This window comes from Hakea prostrata, chromosome 10 (assembly GCF_041222555.1).
Source record: "Hakea prostrata isolate BN-2017 chromosome 10, UWA_Hpros_2, whole genome shotgun sequence".
NCBI lineage: Eukaryota > Viridiplantae > Streptophyta > Magnoliopsida > Proteales > Proteaceae > Hakea > Hakea prostrata.
This window is the reverse complement of record NC_142609.1, coordinates 31,553,181-31,575,559: the sequence shown is the minus strand read 5'-3', so window position 1 is coordinate 31,575,559 and position 22,379 is coordinate 31,553,181. Positions and strand designations below refer to the sequence as shown.

The window sequence follows — 22,379 nt, the reverse complement described above, 5'->3', positions numbered from 1 at the left end:
TGTAAATATTGATTTCTTTCCATATATGGAGTTACCATATATGTGATGATATGAATTGATGCATGTGTATGCTTCGTATGGTTTGGAAAGGAGAGGTGTCCTTTTGACATTTCTGTCCTTGGACTACTACGGGAATATTATGGGATGTTTCCGGAGATGCCCTCTGGACACCTTCCTAAACTGTTGGATGACATATATAGGATTGTCTAGTAGTGTTTGGCTAAGATGTCCTGTTATGTCAGACCCTAATCGGAGGGGTATTGAGACCGAACGACCCGTGGTAGCAATGGGGATTCATGGGCGCTCAAGACCGGTAACCAACCCGTGAGAGGACAGGAATCACATTGTGGGGGCCATTTATTGGTAGGGTTGCATTGGTTAGACTTGGGCTCACGGGCGCTTAAGACCGGTAACCAACCCGTGAAAGGACGTGAGAGCTTCCCGTTTACCATATGTGGATGATCAATAGGGTTGGTGAGTCCGTAGTCGGGGACTATGAGGACTCTAGTGTGAAGGATACCGGAAAGGATCGTCGGGACGAGGAATGGAAGTATCTGGATCGACTTGATGTAACCAAGTAGAAGACTTGCATTTGGCTAGGTATTACCCGACATGCGCCAGACTTATACCAAATGGTTGTGAGAGGTGTGTTGACTTAACCCCTGCCAAGGTTTGTCTGAGGGATGAAGGACCCATTACCAATCGGTCGCCCGAGATATCTTAAATGGTTGGAGGGAATCCAAGATATCTTAAATGGTTGAGGATGTGAGTGGACTTTCCTAAAGAAGTACGGTGCTATGACTTAAAGCATGTCGCCAATAGAGACCAGCATACATGAGTTAGATTCATTCATTCATTGTTTGTCTCATATCATATTGCATTTATGATTGTTCCGGAATCCTGCCATTTATGTTATTATGGATTTTAAGCGCCTTCTTGAGTTTCTTTGAAACTCATTCCTTTATTGTACAATGTTGTTAGACTATCCTGCAGTGCGAGTACTATGACGGTTCCTATGAGGAAGCGCAAGGCGAAGAGCATATCTCCGGGAAGGTGATTGCGGTTACCACAATTACTCGAAGATCCCACGGGTGGTTATGCTCCGTACGATGCTTAGTCCGACCATTGAGTGGAGCGTCCTTGTGCTATTTATGAGATCTACACCTACAAGGATGTCGTCTACAAAGTGGAGAATAATTTAGTTACCCAATGTACTTGCTCCTGGGATTAGCTTTTATTTAGTTTATTCTTTCGAGCTACTTTTCCGCTGGATGTAAAGTGGGATTTTTGCTTCACTTTACTTATCTGTTTGACACTCTGATTATATCTATTATTCTAATTCATTTATGATTCATTCTTTCTTTATTGAATCTATGATTTATCTTCCGCACTCTTGTTATGGTTGTTCATGATTATGTTATTGTTTATGTGGGAGGTTGATCACTCGATACCTGATCTTCGGGCTGTGGATCACACTCTCGGGTATGCCAGATAGGGTACCGCCTGGGAGGGCGTGACAATAAGTCTCTGTAGTAGAATACCCGGGTGGTATATCCATATATACCCCTTCTTGGAGTTCTCCATGCAAAAAGGCATTCTTCACATCTAATTGTTGTAAACTCCACCCTTTATTAATTGCACAAGAAATAATAGTTCAAGCCGTGTTCATCTTGGCAATAGGGGCAAATGTCTCCTGGTAGTCAACGCCATAAGTCTGAGTGAAACCTTTGGCCACCAATCTTGCCTTGTACCTTTCAGAGTTGAAGATTTTCCTTCGTATCCAAAACAAATTTCTTTTATTGATTTTTCATATGCATCTTTTCTTCTTTACATTTCACTTGGTTCACATGTCTAGTGTGAAATCAAAAAGTTGTTATTTTGTTCTTATAGTTAGTAATTAGCATGGTACTTGGATAGCTGGTTTGCCCGAGAGGTTAAGGGGGAAGACTTAAGATCTTCTGCACAGAAGTGCGCGTGGGTTCGAACCCCACAGCCAGCATTTTATATGTTTATTTCATATTTTAGAGTTTTTTACATGCACCCCTTCTATTTCAATTTTTTTTTTTTTTGATAGCAAGAGAAAATTTTATAAAGACTTAAGCAACATAGTTACTACATACATGCATACTATAGTTTGTATGAGCTGAATTAGCTATGCATGCAAATGTTTTCTGGATGGAAGGGGACTTAAACATAGTAATATGAGTCTTAATACAATCTTTTAGAACAAGCAACAAAGGTATAAGATTTAGGGGCCAATTTAAAGTCTTCATCTCAGGGTAGAAGTTGGCTAAGTTTTCTTCATTGCACCAAATCTCCTTTAGTTCAACTTTGTGTTGATCCACAGCCTTGAGTCCTTCTAGTATCCCCTATATTGTGGCATGTGCCTTTGTCCCTTTGTTGATAATTCCTTTATTTAGATGTTGTATTTTCCCATTCCATATGATCCCTACACTCCATGCCGCCATGTCTAGTTCTGGATTGCATATGCCTGCACATAGTAACATGGGTAAATGACAAGTATTATTGTAATTGCAGATGCATATAGTTGTACTTTCATGAGTCCTTTCTAAAATCTGTTGTGTATGGGTTGGATCCGCCCTCTGAAATGGTTCAAGTTGGAGCTCCCGGATCCATTTAGAAGTTGCATGAAGTATATTTTCACAATTTGGCCCTTTCTTCGAGAAAGTAGCATTATTCCCTTCTATTTCAATTGAAAACTCGGTGCACCCTCCTCAAAATTGAAACTTTACGAAGCCCACCTCCACATCTAACACCGTCAAGTTTCTTTTTACTTCAAAATTGTTTTTACAATTTTATCTTCATTTATAAATTTATTTGACATCCTAAATAAGAATATTTTATATGAACCCTTTCCATTTCCATTGACTTGAGATGCTCCAAGATTAGGATTGAAATTGAACCTAGAGCACTGATACCAACTTCTGCCACACCCCACCCAGCTGGATCCAGACTCACTCGAATACCCATGGGGGTGACAACACTACAAGATTTGGGTTCAGTGTCAATCCATAACAAAAAATACAACATAGCATAATCCAAAAGAAAGAAAGGAAAATGAGGTGTCAAATTAAGTATTTAAAATGTTATTATAGTCTTCCTTAATTTTAAATCCAAAGTTAGTCAAATCAAGTATGTATCAGAGTCTAAGAAAAATTAATGTTCAATAGCAGAAGTCTATGTTCTTGAAGAGGCTCAAGAGACTAAGTAGCGGCATCATTTATCAGTTCAATGAGGAGAGTATAACATACGGTTTCAAGGGCAACTATAATCTCATAGGAGGTCATCGTGGCCTCAATAGTACTTGATTTCAGCAATTTGAACATGGACACAAGTCTCCATGCGCCCCCGCCTCCTCGCAAGTGGATCCCTTATAGAATTCTGGAGGCAGCAAACTCTCGACTTGAATGGAGTCCTCATACCTTGTAATAAGATCTAAAAGGCATATATATAAAGGAATGAGTTCAACCGAACTTAGTGAGATCAACAGGACCATATATCATGTATCTAATACATATTACAATATCAATCGACATCTATATATATATATATATAAGGATGAATAAATAAATGAGTATGCTTTTAACTCTAACTATGAGGTCTCTATGGTAGACTCACATTAAGATACACACCAACCTCCTCTAAGTGGTCTCGTCAATCTCCCTCAACATGAGACGTCTCTTGGGTTCTCCACGGTAGTTGGGTCAAGTCACATCAAACCATGGCTGGGGATTAGGTCACCACTCTTTGACATCACCATTGGTCTGAGAACTGGCACATGTCAGGGATAACCCTAGGCCAATACAAGTCATAAAGTATCGTATTACATGTGGTCCTAATACCTTCCCTCATGCCTTGTGCCATTTTGATTAGTATTCTTCTCCACCTAAAAATGGTATCCCCAACTAGAGGCATTTGTTGGACTCCAATTCCTTAATCCTATGGTCATCCACATATGTTGGGGCGGATGCCTCTCATGTCTCCTCACGGCACTCAAGTTTTCTATTGGACACCCAACGAGCCCAATCCTTTTATATGCAACTCTACCATCACATGATGACAATGGGCCTGCTTGATGCTCACAGGATCCAACTGCTACCACTATGGGTCACTCCACTTCAATACCCATGTCGAAAGGGGAGTAGTACTCAAGGGTCCCCATCCAACAAATCTAGATACTTATTGACCATGTACTTAATAGGTCTAAATAATGTGAAGTCACTAGTGTCACATCCCCCCAGCCGATACCCTAATTGGCATACTCGCGTGTGTGATCCACAGCCCTAAAGATCAAGTATTGAGAAAATCATCCTCCCACATATGCAATAACATAATCATGAACAGATAAAATCAGTGTAATATTATAAATAAAAGATCTAAATGAGGAAAATGAATATCAGGTATAATCGAGTGTGGAAAATGATACTGTAAGCACATCAAAAAGAAGTAGAGTGAGGCGGAAACTCACTCCACAGTTATAGCGAAATGTAGCACATAAGTCTAAAAAGAATTATTACAACTGTTTCTAAAGAAAAGTAAGGAAAGAAAATCAAATTGAACTACGAGTTTTCTATCCTATAGATAACATCTTCAAAATAGTGGACTTCATCAATCCCACATAGATGTTCCAATTCTACGTTACGTCTAATCGTAGTACGCAACTTGATCGCTCGAGGGATCATCTGGGTGATCTTCATTGTTGCCAGTACCTTGCGTGTAGTACGCTTCATCGACTTGCACTTCATCGTATTGTCCTTCATAATAGTCAATACCTGTAGAATAATCTAACAAAAAGATTGCACAAAAAGGAGTGAGTTCGAATGAACTCAGCAAGGCAAGTTAACTCATAACAACATAAATAACATGCAACAGATAATAACAAGATGCAATGCAATATGAAATAGATAATGTATGTATGCATCTAAACTCTATGTATGATGGTCTCTATTGGCAGACATGCTTTAAGTCATAGCACCATACTTCTTTGGGTAAGTCTCAGTCACTCGGCTCTGGTTGGTATTGGGTTCGTCATCCCACAAAACATTCCATGGTTGGGGGTTAGGTCACCGCTCTCTCACATCACCATTGACACATGTCAGGGTTAAGCCTAGCCCAATGCAAGTCATCTACTTAGTTACATCAACTCAGCTCTAGATACATACATTCCTCCCCTCTCGGGATCCTTTCTGGTATCCTTCATACTAAAGTCCTCATAGTCCCGGACTATGGACTCATCAACCCTATTGGTTATCCGCATATAGTAAACGGGAAGCTCTCATGTCCCCTCACGGGTTGGTTATCGGTCTTGAGCGCCCATGAGCCCAAGTCTATCCATATGCAACCCTCCCAATAAATGGCCCCCACAATGTGATTCCTTCCTCTCATAGGTTGGTTACCGGTCTTGAGCGCCCATGAATCCCCATTGCTACCACGGGTCCTTCGGTCTCAATACCCCTCCGACTAGGGTCTGATATAACGAGGACATCCTAGCGAAACACTGCTAGACAGCCCTAGGTATGACATATGACAACCAATGGTTCAGGAAAGTGTCAATGGGCAACCCTGGAAATATCCCATACTATTTCCATTGATGTCCAAGGACAGACGTGTCAAAAGGACACCTCTCAATCCCAAACCATACCTAATCAATCACATTCTCAGACCAGCCATGACATACAAAATCAACACTTCTTCATACAAAAGAGAATATAAAAGCATAATCTAATCATTAAACAATATATAGCAATAAGCATTTCATATAAACTTGAATAATGAAAAAGAATACATAAATGAAGTGCTACTGTACTTATAGTAGTACATCAGAAGTATAAAATACAAGAATAGTAGTTAAACTCAGAGTTTCTTAACTTAGAAACCAAAGAGTACGCGATCTATGTTATTATGAAATAACTGTCCTTACCTTAATTATCGCCGAAGATAATCCAAAGATCAAAGAGAGAGGTTCCAAACTTAGCAATTAAACCCCTAACAATCATAGATACAACATTAGGAATGAAGCCTAAAAGATCAGAGAGCAAACGAATCAAACTGAGCGAAAACAGAGCTTCTGACTTCATTGGTCGATTGATTGGTCTACTAACTCAGTTGACCAACAGAGTCAGTACGAAGCAAATATGGGAATTCTGATCCAAAACTCAATCTACAGGGTTCGGAACTTCACGAAACTTGGAGGAAAAGTTTAGGATAGTGTTCTAACACTAAGGGAGTAAAGATCAGGCACTAATAATGATTAAAAACATTACCTTCAATTTAAAATCATGGTTTCCCAAATTGGGTGAAAACCCTAGAATTCAATGAAAAATATACTATGAAAATCACAGAAAAGATAAGGGATGATTTAGATCTCATCCAAGAAAAAGGTAATCATAATCAAATACAAGTACGTCATGAAAATTAGATTCGGTCGGCTAAGAAATCAGATCCATAAGAAGAACTAGGGTTTCAAAAGGATCAAATAAGAATTAGGGTTGAGATCTCTATGCAGATCATAAACCCTAAAGAAAAGAATGAGATTATGAAAGAGATGGTTGCAAGAATGCAGCATCTTCTTCCCAATCTCAAATAAGAACATGATCGAAGAATGATAAATCACAACACCGAATGATTACTAACCTTGAATTGGCAGATCGGAGATGAGAGATTTCAAATCTTGCAGAGGAATCTTCGAAATCACCGAGAGAGTTTCAAACTAGTCTTCCCATGTTCTCAGAGTGTTTCAGAGGCAAAGGACACTAAGAAACACGAAGTGTGTTTAAATAGAGAGTGAAAAACCCTAAAATTGGAGTTTCTCATATTTAACACACTATTAGTCGAAAGCTTGGTCGACTAGGCAAGTCGACCAATCAGGTCAGCAAAGTTCAAACAGGGAATTGGAAGATCAAATGTACACCAAACCTCAAGGGCTTTTACACACACATCATGTAACACCCCCCATATTTCTAACCCGAGATCCGTATTCCAAGTCCGAGAACTAGAAGGTCTAGTCGGGTGAACTTGTGGAGTATCCGGATTGAAGCCCATGATCCATACCCAAGACCCATGGATCTGGATCCTTTATCTGAAGAGCCTGCCTTGGCTGAAGCTTGGAATTCTGGAAGTCAGGTGTTGTTCAGAGATGTCCGGAATGAAGGTAAGATCTCCCCCATCTCTTATTTAGGGCTAGGTTGGCCTTGGGTATCAAGCCCCTAGTAAAAGCACCCTTGTATGGCAAATTACATGGGGGCAATTACTAGTGGCGGTCGCTCAACCTAAGCGACCGGCCCAAGCGACCGCTTGGTCTATTTTCGGGGATTTTGCCCTATTTTGCCCCCTGACTTCTATAAAAGGCAACCTCCGTCTAATTAACGAATACTTTATTCATGGTTACTTATTTGGGAGGTTAGACGGCTGCGGGGAAGATCCGAAAGAGTCTCTGGAGTAGTGACAGTCACTTGGAAGATCAGTTCTTTCCTTCTCTGACTCTCTGGCTGTCACATCCTCCCAGCCGGTACCCTATCTGGCATACCCGAGAGTGTGATCCACAGCCCGAAGATTAGGTATCGAGTAATCAACCTCCCACATAAACAATAACATAATCATGAACAATCATAATAAAAGTGCGGAAGATAAACCATAGATCCAATAAGGAAAGAATGAATCATAAATAAATCAGAATGCGAGATATAATCAGAGTGTCAAACAGATAAGTAAAGTGAGGCAAAAATCCCACTCTACAACCAGCGGAAATGTAGCTCTAAAAGATAATAAACTAGACAAACTCTAATCCCAGTAGCAAGTACAATGGGTAACTAAATTGTTCTCCACTTTATAGACAACATCCTTATAAGTGTAAATCTCATAAACAGCACAAGGACGCTTCCACTCAATGGTCGGACTAAGCATCGTACGGAGCATAACCACTCGCGGAATCTTCAGTGTAATTGTGGTAACCGCAATCACCTTCTTGGAGATATGCCTCTTCGCCTTGCGCTTCTTCATAGGAACCGTCATAGTATTCAAGACTGCAGGATAGTCTAACAAACATTGTACAATAAAGGAATGAGTTTCAAAGAAACTCGGTAAAAGCGATTAAATCCATAATAACATAAATGGCAAGATTTCGAAACAAACATAAATGCAATATGATATGAGACAAGCAATGAATGAATGAATCTAACTCTATATATGCTGGTCTCTATTGGAAGACATGCTTTAAGTCATAGCACCGTACTTCTTTAGGAAGGTCCGCTCACATGCTCAACCATTTAAGATATCTTGGATTCTCTCACGGATCATTTCACCGGTCTTGAGCAGCCGATTGGTAATGGGTCCTTCATCCCTCAGGACTAACCATGGTAGGGGGTTAAGTCAACACACTCTCTCACAACCATTTGGCATAAGTACCGGCGCATGTCAGGGTAAAACCTAGCCAAATGCAAGTCTTCTACTTAGTTACATCAAGTCAGATCCAGATACGTCCATTCCTCGTCCTTGACGATCCTTTCCGGTATCCTTCACACTAGAGTCCTCATAGTCCCTGACTACGGACTCATCAACCCTATTGATCATCCACATATGGTAAACGGGAAGCTCTCACGTCCTCTCACGGGTTGGTTACCGGTCTTAAGCGCCCGTGAGCCCAAGTCTAACCATATGCAACCCTACCAATAAATGGCCCCCACAATGTGATTCCTGTCCTCTCACGGGTTGGTTACCGGTCTTGAGCGCCCATGAATCCCCATTGCTACCACGGGTCGTTCGATCTCAATACCCCTCCGATTAGGGTCTGACATAATGGGACATCCTAGCCAAACACTACTAGACAGTCCTAGATATGTCATCCAACAGTTTAGGAAGGTGTCCAGAGGGCATCTCCGGAAACATCCCATAATATTCCCGTAGTAGTCCAAGGCAGAAGTGTCAAAAGGACACATCTCCTTTCCAAACCATACTTAAGCATACACATGCATCAATTCATATCATCACATATATGGTAACTTCATATATGGAAAGAAATCAATAATTACAATCACTTGTATATAATTGGTAAATGAATCATACATGAATCAATTTAAGCAATGCTACTGTAATCAAGGTTATGCAACAGTAGTATATCATTGTAAGAATCTAATTAAGGAAACATATCAATGATATTCAAATATAGAAACTAGATTCAAGCTATCTATGTAATTAAGGAAATAACCATCCTTACCTTTTATAACTCGCAAAGGAATCCTAAGAAATCAAGTAAGATCTTGGCAAACTTGAGAAGAAGGTCCAAAACAAGTGTATACAACATATTAGGAAAGATCCCTAACAGAAAAGATACCAAAACATCCAACATAGACCAATTCTGGAGTTGCTGTACTCATTGGTCGAGTGGATTGGTCGACTGGTCCAGTCGACCAATCAATCGACCAATGCAGACGATAGCCTAAAAAACAGAGTTTTAAGATATGAAATCCGAATTTGGTGGTTCAAAAGGGTACTAATCAAGGGGTAAACTACATCAGTAGTATTCTAACATATAGGGGACCTCAAAACACTAATCCAATCAAGCCATCAAGATCCAAATTAGGAAACAAAAAGTTACCATAATTAGATCAACCATGGATCTTGATGAATTCGAAATAGAAATCAAGACAAGAACAATAGGAGGATGGATCATTGCTTCAGGTAAAGGTATCATGAAAACATACTTAGATCTTCAAGGAAATAGGCTTAAAAGCATAAATCTAAATAAGGAAACAAAACCTACCATATATGTAACTACCATGATTCATGAAGAACACATAGTATGGTAGAAGAGAACAACTAGAGATTGATAGATCATGGATCATGAAAAGAAAACACAAGCAATTAACTACTAACATGATCAATATAGAAGATCCAAGGAGATCAGAATTCAAATCAGAAGTTTAACAAAGATTAGATCATGGTTTGATCATGATTCCTTCAAAAGCTTGCAATGATCATGGTTAAGATCATTGTTCTAGCCTCTAATCCTTAGGATGATCAAGAGAGACAAGTCCAGAGATGTTTGCAACAGAGAATGCAGCATCTCCTCTACTGTCTCAACTCAAAAAGGAAAGAAAATAAGAGATAGAGGAGAAGAAGAGAGTGTAGACATACCTTTTGATGAAAAGGAAGAGTTTCGACGAAGATCCGTCAAGAAAATCACCAAGGATGCAAGGGAGATGACTTGCAGAGGTCTTTGGTTCGTTCCAAAGAGTTTGGAGGCAGCAAATACGAAGTGGACTCGAGATTGGACTTAAATAGAGCAAGAAAAACCTAATTGCCAAAGACAACACTCATTGGTCGAGTGGATTGGTCGACTGGTCCAATCGACCAATCAGTCGACCAATGCTGACAGGAAATCCAAAACAGGGAATTGAAGACCCAGATCAAATCCAATCCTAAAGGGGTTTTGCACACATGTCAAGTGACTTACCTAATAGGTAGAAATGCCTTCAAACCAAGATAGAGAGCACTCCAAGTCCATCAACTAATCCGATCTTCATCAAGATTCAGTTTCCATAAATAGAACTTCATCATCAACTTTCATGGATTCAAAGCCAAACACCAAGTCCTCCACTGGGATGGCCCAAAGCTGACTTCTTACTTTACTTCGGGTCATCGGACCTACAAATAACAAGGTTTCCGGGTCAAGGTTAGGGCTGGGTTTTACATTCTCCCCCCCTTAAAGAAATTTCATCCTCGAAATTGAAAGCGTACCTGTGCTTCCAAAGAGGTAAGGAAACTTCTCCTTCATGTCTTCTTCCTTCTCCCAAGAAGCTTCTTCAGGGGTATGGTTCTTCCACCGAATCTTCACCAAAGGGATGGTGCGATTCCGCAGCTGCTTGTCCTTCCTATCCAAGATTTCGGCCGGTTCTTCATCGTAAGTCAAATCAGCACTAAGTCCCTCAGGTGCTTGCTGCAAAATGTGTTCCGGATTCTCTATGTATTTTCGGAGCATCGAAATATGAAACACATTGTGAACACCAGCAAGAGGCGGAGGTAATGCTAATCGATACGCAACAGGTCCAACCTTTTCCAAAATCTCGAAAGGTCCAATGTAACGAGGGCTAAGCTTTCCCTTAACATTGAATCTCATCACACCCTTCATTGGTGAAACCTTCAGAAATACTTTCTCTCCAACTTGAAATTCCAAATCGGTCCTTCTCTTATCAAGATACGATTTCTGTCTTGACTCGCGAGACTTAATCCTTTCTCTTATCATATCTACCATAGCACTCGTAGCTTCAATCATTTCAGGACCTAAGACTTTTCTTTCACTTGTCTCGATCCAAGTACAAAGGTGTCCTACAAGTACTGCCATACAAAGCCTTGAATGGAGCCATGCCTATTGTTGCTTGATAACTGTTGTTATAGGCAAACTCAACCAAAGCTAGGTGTTCATCCCAATTACCACCCATATCCACCACACAAGATCTGAGCATTTCTTCCAATGTCTGAATTGTCCACTCAGATTGTCCATCAGACTGTGGATGATGAGCTATACTCAAGTTCAATTGGGATCCCAAGGCCTTCTGCAAACTATTCCAAAACCTTGAGGTGAACCTAGGATCACGATCCGAAACAATACCCAATGGCACACCATGCGGACTAACCACAATATCCACATAAAGCCTTGCTAGCTTATCCAGAGTATGAGTGATCTTCATAGGAATGAAGTGGGCTGATTTGGTCAACCTATCAACAATCACCCACACGGTGTCATTGCCTTTACTTGTCCGAGGCAAACTAGTCACAAAGTCCATGGAGATATCCTCCCACTTCCAACTAGGAATAGGAAGAGGTTGAAGTAATCCAGATGGAGGTTGTCGAATGGCTTTCACATGTTGGCAAGTCTCACACTTGGCAACAAAATCATCAACATCAGCCTTCAGACCAATCCACCAAAAATGTTCCTTCAAGTCCTTGTACATCTTGGTGCTTCCCGGGTGTATAGTAAAGACTGACTGGTGTGCTTCCTTCAATATTTCTTTCTTAACTTCTTCATTTGCAGGCACGCATGCTCTTCCTCTAAACAACAAAGCACCATCCATGGATATACCAAAGTCGGGGTCCGACTCAGGATTCGAAGAAATCTTCTCAACTTTAATCAGAAGCTCTTGATCAAAACTCTGCAGAGCAACAATCTTATCTCTAAGACCGGATCTTGCCGTCATGGCAGAAAGAATAAAATCCGAATTCTCAGGGACGATTTCCAAATCAAAACTCTCAATAGAAGACCACAATGGTAAACTCAAAGCATTCAAATCCAAAGTCTTCTTCGGTTCTTCCTACTAAGAGCATCAGCAACAACGTTTGCTTTCCCGGGGTGATACCGAATATCACAATCATAATCGGAGACTAGTTCCAACCATCTCCTTTGTCTCATGTTCAACTCCTTTTCGGTAAAGAAGTATTTCAAACTCTTATGATCCGTGAAAATGGCAATCTTCTCACCGTAGAGGTAATGTCTCCAAATCTTCAAAGCAAAGACAACGGCGGCAAGTTCTAGATCGTGAGTGGGGTAATTCCGCTCATAATCTTTCAATTGCCGAGAAGCATAGGCTACGACCTTGCCATGTTGCATCAGTACGCAACCCAATCCAATCTTTGACGCATCGGTATAAATCGTCATACCACCGGAACTATCGGTATAGTCAAAACCGGGGCACTTGTCAATCTATCTTTCAACTCTTGGAAATTCTTCTCACAGTGTCGACCAAACAAACTTCTCTTCTTTCCTGGTCAACTTAGTCATAGGAGCAGCCAACCGAGAAAAATTCTCAATAAACCTTCGTAGTAACCCGCCAATCCAAGAAAACTTCTTATTTCCATTACTGACTTCGGTCTTTCCCAATCAGCCACAGCTTGAACCTTTTCAGGATCGACACGAATACCTTCGGCTGAAACTACATGACCAAGGAATACCACTCTCTTAAGCCAGAAATCACACTTGCTAAACTTAGCGAACAACTTCTTTTCTCGCAACCTTTGCAAAGTGAAACTTAGATGACTCGCATGCTCTTCTTCGCTCTTCGAATAGATCAAGATGTCATCAATGAAAACAATCACAAACTTATCAAGCACATCATGAAATACTCGGTTCATGAGGTCCATGAACACCGCAGGAGCATTGGTCAATCCGAAGGGCATGACTCTAAACTCGTAGTGACCATACCACGTTCGGAAAGCTGTCTTGAAGATATCACTAGACTTCACTTTCAATTGGTGATATCCGGACCTTAAGTCAATCTTTGAGAACACAACTGCACCCTTCAACTGATCAAAGAGATCATCAATTCTGGGCAGCGGGTATCTATTCTTGATAGTCAACTTATTCAACTCACGGTAGTCGATGCACAAGCGCATACTACCGTCTTTCTTCTTGACAAACAAGACCGGAGCTCCCCAAGGTGAAACTCCCTTCTCTTCTTTAACTTTTCCCACCTAGTGTATCACCTTGGTTTCCAAATCAAAAGCAAGATATCCAAGAACATCATCAACAACTTGCTTCCACTCTTTACTTAAAATCATCAAAAATCCACTTGACCAAAAGATTGGAAATCTTAAATCATGCTCAAATATATCCATATAGTCATCAAACAATAATCCATAAGGCAAAAATCACATTTTCCAAAGATTCAACAGCAAATGAGGTCTCTGTGACCATTGGTCGAGTGATTGGTCGACTGACCCAGTCGAGTGATTGGTCGACTGACCCAGTCGACCAATGAGTCGACCAATGCAGACAGAATGCAAAGATTCGCATTATAAGCCTCATTTCCACATTCCAACTTCATTCTAACTTCTTCCAAAGGTGAGAGAGTTCTAGGGAAAATCTCCAAAAGTTCTCACAAGTATTCTTGAGGTGTTTTGGTGCTTCAACAACAACACAACAACACACAACCATCACAAACAAGGTAAATCTCTCATTCTTTCTTCCATTTTCATCTTCTCATGCTTGCATTTCAAACAAAACCATGCTTTGCTTGTATCCAATGCTAGAAATCATGCTTAGGAATGCTTAGAAACATATTCGCTAGGTTTTAAACACAATGCCATGCATAGACAACAAGTTTTAACATATTGGTGTTCATCTCGCAACGTTTTCATACCGAAATCGATATCTTTAGAAAAATCTTGTTTTCTCTCAAACCGCTTGAAATTTTCGCACGAGATCAAATGCTACATGCTCAAGATGACATTGTAGATAGGTCCATACAATTTGATTTAACCAATTTCAACTTTTCAAAAATCCAATTTTGACCTAAATTGCAAAATCCCCAAATTTCCTTCTTGCTGAATTTTCCGCTTTAATCCAAGTTTTCGATCGATTTTCATCAAACAAACTTCATAGACATGAAATTCCAAGTATTGCGCACATGCTAGTATGTTCAAATCAAATTTCCCCCAAATTTGAAAATTTCCGAAAAATTACGAAAATACCCTTTTGGCTCAAATCTTAAGGTAGCACTAACTGGAATTGTCTCTTGTTTCTTTCACAGATACACACTATGCAGAGGGGAGGGCGAGGACGAGGTAGAGGTCGTGGTCGCATTGTAGGTGCTCTTTGGGGCAGAGGTCAGGTTCCTTCAGAGCCTAGACGGGAGGTTAGGAGACCGGACATGTTTGACAAACCTCAAAGCCGAGTTCTCGCACGAGGCCTACTTCGCCATCGCAATATCGAGATGGGACGTCTACTTCACTTACGCCAGCTCAGAGCCTTTAGGATTCGGTAGAGATTCGACACATTGCAGTGGACTCATCTCTTCACCGAGGATCTGCCGGTATACCCGGAACTAGTGAGGTTGTTCTTCAGCAAGCTTACCTACACAGAGGAGGCTCGAGGTCAAACCATATGCAACCCTACCAATAAATGGCCCCCACAATGTGATTCCTGTCCTCTCACGGGTTGGTTACCGGTCTTGAGCGCCCATGAATCCCCATTGCTACCACGGGTCGTTCGGTCTCAATACCCCTCCGATTAGGGTCCGACATAACAGGACATCCTAGCCAAACACTACTAGACAATCCTAGATATGTCATCCAACAGTTTAGGAAGGTGTCCAGAGGGCATCTCCGGAAACATCCCATAATATTCCCGTAGTAGTCCAAGGACAGAAGTGTCAAAAGGACACCTCTCCTTTCCAAACCATACTTAAGCATACACATGCATCAAATCATATCATCACATATATGGTAACTTCATATATGGAAAGAAATCAATAATTACAATCACTTGTATAACATTGGTAAGTAAATCATACATGAATAAATTTAATATGAATAAGTAATGCTACTGTAATCAAAGTTATGCAACAGTAGTATATCATTGTAAGAATCTAATTTAGGAATCATATCTATGATATTCAAATATAGAAACTAGATTCATGCTATCTATGTAATTAAGGAAATAACCATCCTTACCTTTTATAACTCGCAAAGGAATCCTAAGAAATCAAGTAAGATCTTGGCAAACTTGAGAAGAAGGTCCTAAACAAGTATATACAACATATTAGGAAAGATCCCTAACAGAAAAGATACCAAAACATCCAACATAGACCAATTCTGGAGTTGCTGTACTCATTGGTCGAGTGGATTGGTCGAGTGGTCCAGTCGACCAATGCAGACAGTAGCCCAAAAAAAACAGAGTTTTAAGATATGAAATCCGAATTTGGTGGTTCAAAAGGGTACTAATCAAGAGGTAGACTACATCAGTAGTATTCTAACATATAGGGGACCTCAAAACACTAATCCAATCAAGATATCAAGATCCAAATTAGGAAACAAAAAGTTACCATAATTAAATCAACCATGGATCTTGATGAATTTGAAACAGAAAACAAAGACAAGAACAATAGGAGGATGGATCATTGCTTTCGGTAATGGTTTCATGAAAACATACATAGATCTTCATGGAATATGGCTTAGAAGCATAAATCTAAATAAGGAAATAAAACCTACCATATATGTAACTACCATGCATCATGAAGAACACATAGTATGGTAGAAGAGAACAACTAGAAATCTATAGATTATGGATCATGGAAAGAAAACACAGTAATTAACTACTAACATGATCAACATAGAAGATCCAAAGAGATCAGAATTCAGATTAGAAGTTTAACAAAGATTAGATCATGGTTTGATCATGATTCCTTCAAAAGCTTGCAATGATCATGGTTAAGATCATTGTTCTAGCCTCAAATCCTTAGGATGATCATGAGAACATGTTCGAGAGATGTTTGCAACAGAGAATGCAGCATCTCTTCTACTGTCTCAACTCAAAAAGGAAAGAAAAACAAAGATGGAGGAGAAGAAGAGAGAGTAGACATACCTTTTGATGCAAAAAGAAGAGTTTCGACGAAGATCCGTCAAAAAAACACCAAGGATGCAAGAGAGATGACTTGCGAGAGGTCTTTGGTTCGTTCCGAGAGAGTTTGGAGGCAGCAAATACGAAGTGGACTCGAGATTGGACTTAAATAGAGCAAGAACAACCTAATTGCCAAAGACAAGCACTCATTGGTTGAGTGGATTGGTCGATCGCCCCGATCGACCAATCGGTCGACCAATGCCGACAAAGAAGACCAAAACAGGGAATTGAAGGTCCAGATCAAATCCAATCCTAAAGGGGTTTTGCACACAAGTCAAGTGACTTACCTAATAGGTAGAAATGCCTTCAAACCAAGATAGAGAGCACTCCAAGTCCATCAACTAATCAGATCTTCATCAGGATTCAGTTTCCATAAATAGAACCTCATCATCAACTTTCATGGATTCAAAGCCAGACACCAAGTCCTCTACTGGGATGGCCCAAAGCTGACTTCTTACTTTACTTCGGGTCATCGGACCTACAAATAACAAGGTTTCCGGGTCAAGGTTAGGGCTGGGTTTTACAGTACCCTAGGATTTCCATTTATGCATTTCAGGTGTAATCGTTGTAAAAACTTTTGAAATTAATGAAGTTCATTTTGTTTCACTTAATTATTGTATATTATGCACCTTTCTTTTCCTTGCATTAGTGACATTTGTTCAAGTATAATTATGGTATGTTATTCTGAAATGTTCCGTTATGCCTCAAAGGTTAAGTTTCTAATTCAGTGTTCTATTATTCACTTCTAAGAGTAGAAGAGTCATTTCAGATCAATGACTCAGGAATGTTCAGTTATTGTCTTTTGTGGTTAGGATTTCCTCAAACCTTGGGCTCTGATACCAATCTGTCACATCCTCCCAGCCGGTACCCTATCTGGCATACCCGAGAGTGTGATCCACAGCCCGAAGATCAGGTATCGAGTAATCAACCTCCCACATAAACAATAACATAATCATGAACAATCATAATAAAAGTGCGGAAGATAAACCATAGATCCAATAAGGAAAGAATGAATCATAAATAAATCAGAATGCGAGATATAATCAGAGTGTTAAACAGATAAGTAAAGTGAGGCAAAAATCCCACTCTACAACCAGCGGAAATGTAGCTCTAAAAGATAATAAACTAGACAAACTCTAATCCCAGTACCAAGTACAATGGGTAACTAAATTGTTCTCCACTTTATAGACAACATCCTTATAACTGTAAATCTCATAAACAGCACAAAGACGCTTCCACTCAATGGTCGGACTAAGCATCGTACGGAGCATAACCACTCGCGGAATCTTCAGTGTAATTGTGGTAACCGCAATCACCTTCTTGGAGATATGCCTCTTCGCCTTGCGCTTCTTCATAGGAACCGTCATAGTATTCACTACCTGCAGGATAGTCTAACAAACATTGTACAATAAAGGAATGAGTTTCAAAGAAACTCAGTAAGGCAGTTAAATCCATAATAACATAAATGGCAAGATTTCAGAACAAACATAAATGCAATATGATATGAGACAAGCAATGAATGAATGAATCTAACTCTATATATGCTGGTCTCTATTGGCAGACATGCTTTAAGTCATAGCACCGTACTTCTTTAGGAAGGTCCGCTCACATGCTCAACCATTTAAGATATCTTGGATTCTCTCACGGATCATTTCACCGGTCTTGAGCAGCCGATTGGTAATGGGTCCTTCATCCCTCAGGACTAACCATGGCAGGGGGTTAAGTCAACACACTCTCTCACAACCATTTGGCATAAGTACCGGCGCATGTCAGGGTAAAACCTAGCCAAATGCAAGTCTTCTACTTAGTTACATCAAGTCAGATCCAGATACGTCCATTCCTCGTCCCTGACGATCCTTTCCGGTATCCTTCACACTAGAGTCCTCATAGTCCCTGACTACGGACTCATCAACCCTATTGATCATCCACATATGGTAAACGGGAAGCTCTCACGTCCTCTCACGGGTTGGTTACCGGTCTTAAGCGCCCGTGAGCCCAAGTCTAACCATATGCAACCCTACCAATAAATGGCCCCCACAATGTGATTCCTGTCCTCTCACGGGTTGGTTACCGGTCTTGAGCGCCCATGAATCCCCATTGCTACCACGGGTCGTTCGGTCTCAATACCCCTCCGATTAGGGTCTGACATAACGAGACATCCTAGCCAAAAACTACTAGACAGTCCTACATATGTCATCCAACAGTTTAGGAAGATGTCCAGAGGGCATCTCCGGAAACATCCCATAATATTCCCGTAGTAGTCCAAGGACAGAAGTGTCAAAAGTACACCTCTCCTTTCCAAACCATACTTAAGAATACACATGCATCAATTCATATCATCACATATATGGTAACTTCATATATGGAAAGAAATCAATAATTACAATCACTTGTATATAATTGGTAAATGAATCATACATGAATCAATTTAAGCAATGCTATTGTAATCAAGGTTATGCAACAGTAGTATATCATTGTAAGAATCTAATTAAGGAAACATATCAATGATATTCAAATATAGAAACTAGATTCATGCTATCTATGTAATTAAGGAAATAACCATCCTTACCTTTTATAACTCGCAAAGGAATCCTTAGAAATCAAGTAAGATCTTGGCAAACTTGAGAAGAAGGTCCTAAACAAGTGTATACAACATATTAGGAAAGATCCCTAACAGAAAAGATACCAAAACATCCAACACGACACCAATTCCGGAGTTGCTTGTACTCATTGGTCGAGTGGATTGGTCGACTGGTCCAGTCGACCAATCAGTCGACCAATGCAAGACATAGCCTATAAAAACAGAGTTTTAAGATATGAAATCCGAATTTGGTGGTTCAAAAGGGTACTAATCAAGGGGTAAACTACATCAGTAGTATTCTAACATATAGGGGACCTCAAAACACTAATCCAATCAAGCCATCAAGATCCAAATTAGGAAACAAAAAGTTACCATAATTAGATCAACCATGGATCTTGATGAATTCAAAATAGAAATCAAGACAAGAACAATAGGAGGATGGATCATTGCTTCAGGTAAAGGTATCATGAAAACATACTTAGATCTTCAAGGAAATAGGCTTAAAAGCATAAATCTAAATAAGGAAACAAAACCTACCATATATGTAACTACCATGATTCATGAAGAACACATAGTATGGTAGAAGAGAACAACTAGAGATTGATAGATCATGGATCATGAAAAGAAAACACAGCAATTAACTACTAACATGATCAATATAGAAGATCCAAGGAGATCAGAATTCAAATCAGAAGTGTAACAAAGATTAGATCATGGTTTGATCATGATTCCTTCAAAAGCTTGCAATGATCATGGTTAAGATCATTGTTCTAGCCTCTAATCCTTAGGATGATCAAGAGAGACAAGTCCAGAGATGTTTGCAACAGAGAATGCAGCATCTCCTCTACTGTCTCAACTCAAAAAGGAAAGAAAATAAGAGATAGAGGAGAAGAAGAGAGTGTAGACATACCTTTTGATGAAAAGGAAGAGTTTCGACGAAGATCCGTCAAGAAAATCACCAAGGATGCAAGGGAGATGACTTGCAGAGGTCTTTGGTTCGTTCCAAAGAGTTTGGAGGCAGCAAATACGAAGTGGACTCGAGATTGGACTTAAATAGAGCAAGAAAAACCTAATTTCCAAAGACAGCACTCATTGGTTGAGTGGATTGGTCGACTGGTCCAGTCGACCAATCAGTCGACCAATGCTGACAGGAAATCCGAAACAGGGAATTGAAGACCCAGATCAAATCCAATCCTAAAGGGGTTTTGCACACATGTCAAGTGACTTACCTAATAGGTAGAAATGCCTTCAAACCAAGATAGAGAGCACTCCAAGTCCATCAACTAATCCGATCTTCATCAAGATTCAGTTTCCATAAATAGAACTTCATCATCAACTTTCATGGATTCAAAGCCAGACACCAAGTCCTCCACTGGGATGGCCCAAAGTTGACTTCTTACTTTACTTCGGGTCATCGGACCTACAAATAACAAGGTTTCCGGGTCAAGGTTAGGGCTGGGTTTTACACTGGCGTAAGGTATTGAATTAACCCTTCGCTCTTTACTCTCTTTTTCGTTAGATTAGTTTTACCCTTTTTCCCTCGTCTTTGTGATTACCCCCTTGGATATTTTAACTCTCTTTTTAATCTACTTGAGATGGAATAACCGTAAACGAAACCCTGTTTCCATGAGATGGTTAATCCAATCAAGGGGAGGGTTATGGGTAATCTATTGATGGTAATGGTTAATTTTCTCTCACCCTTTTGGCTTAGGGAGTGTTTGATTCGAGACTTAGGTCAAGATTACACGAAATTCGGATTCAAATTGAGTAATCAAGAGCCTTAGCTTCGGATTGAAACTCACTGTTTTTGGGGCGGTCACTAGTGGCGGTCGCTCAACCTAAGCGACCGGCACAAGCGACCGGCTGGTAAACAGTGACCAATTGGATTTCGGTTCTAATTCAAATTGATTCATGTGACTTATGTATTCTAATAACCCTATGTTTAGGTGTTTACTGTTTAAAAGAAAAATCTACTAATAGTTACTGTATTCCATTTTGCGGACATTTCAATTATATGCAAGTAAGGATAGTCTATCTTGTCTATCTACATATATTTGAACATGTTAATCTGATAGTTGTTAGTCTTAATTTCTATTGTTATATGCTGCTGTAGTTGTATTTAATTCTAATATACTACTGCTGTTTGCCTTGATTTCATAATTACCTAGTGAATTGTGAATGTTATATGATTATGGTAATTGGTATATGGTTATGATAGTTGGGGTGTTCCTTTCGGGATATCTTGGCTGGTGATATCAGAAGGCTGTGGAATGGGACACATGCCTGCTGATACCTTCAGCACTATCATGATTAATTGATGACATTATAAGGATGAGTCTAGATTGAATGGCTAGGTACCCCACATGCTACTACCCTTTCGGTAGGGGAATTGAAACCGAGTGACCCGTGATGACAGTGATGTGACTTGGTGGTCCACTGTTAGTCATATAAATGGTAGGGTTGCATATGTTAGGGTTGGGCTCATGGATGTCCAATGACCGGACCAGGTGTCGTGAGGAATCATGAGAGCATCCGCCCCAATAATATGTGGATGACCATAGGGTTATGGAGTGGAGTCCAACATAGGTAGCTAGTCCATGACGATTCTTACTCCTAGGTTGCGAAGGATACTGAACCGAGTTGGTTGGTGCCATAGGGGATGTATCTGGACTTCATGTAGACATGTAACCATTATGACCTTGCATTGGATTAGAAACCCCGACATGCGCCAGTACTCATTACCAATGGTCGTGGTGAGAGAGGGTTGACTTAACCCCTAACCATGGTTTGTGAGCCAGGTGTGGACTTTCCCTTTTTCCTGGGATCCCTACAGAGGTAACTAGTCCTTGCCAGATCAGAGTGATGAGACTTACCCAGAGGAGGGCTGGTGTTTATTTTAAAGCATGTCAACTGTTAGAGACTTGCATAGTTAGAAATCATAGCATCATTCATATTTTGCATTCATTCATATTACTGTTGTATCATGGCATTATTGGATGATGGATGAGATATATGATTGTTTCTTACTGAGTTCTTTAGAAGTCATTCCTTTATTCTTTGTATGTTTTTAGCCAGCACAGAAGAAGGATTTGTATCTGAAGATGGGCTGGTTTCCTATGAAGGAACCATCCCGTTTGAAGAAGATGTGGCACCGCCAATGGGAGATGGAAATAGCATGTGCGGGAGTTCCTGCGGGTGCATGGAATGCGCTTGTCGCACTGGTTGATGGTCAAAGGCGAAAGGTGGTCAGGCAGTTCGCACAGAGACTGGAGAAGAATTGGAGGAGCCCTCACCTTATTAAACTTGAGTCTATGTTCATTGACTTAGAAAAGCAAACTGGAAAGAAACTGATTTAAACACTTTTGAATTATTCCGCTGCCCTCATTTTTG

General features: G+C 40.2%; 1 non-coding gene across 1 annotated transcript; it reads left to right on the top strand.

The window, feature by feature from the left end:
• The first annotated feature begins 1,916 nt into the window (after positions 1-1,916).
• On the top strand, positions 1,917-1,999 carry TRNAL-UAA (transfer RNA leucine (anticodon UAA)). Its single transcript has one exon. It is a non-coding gene; the product is annotated as a tRNA-Leu (tRNA).
• Positions 2,000-22,379: the final 20,380 nt, after the last annotated feature.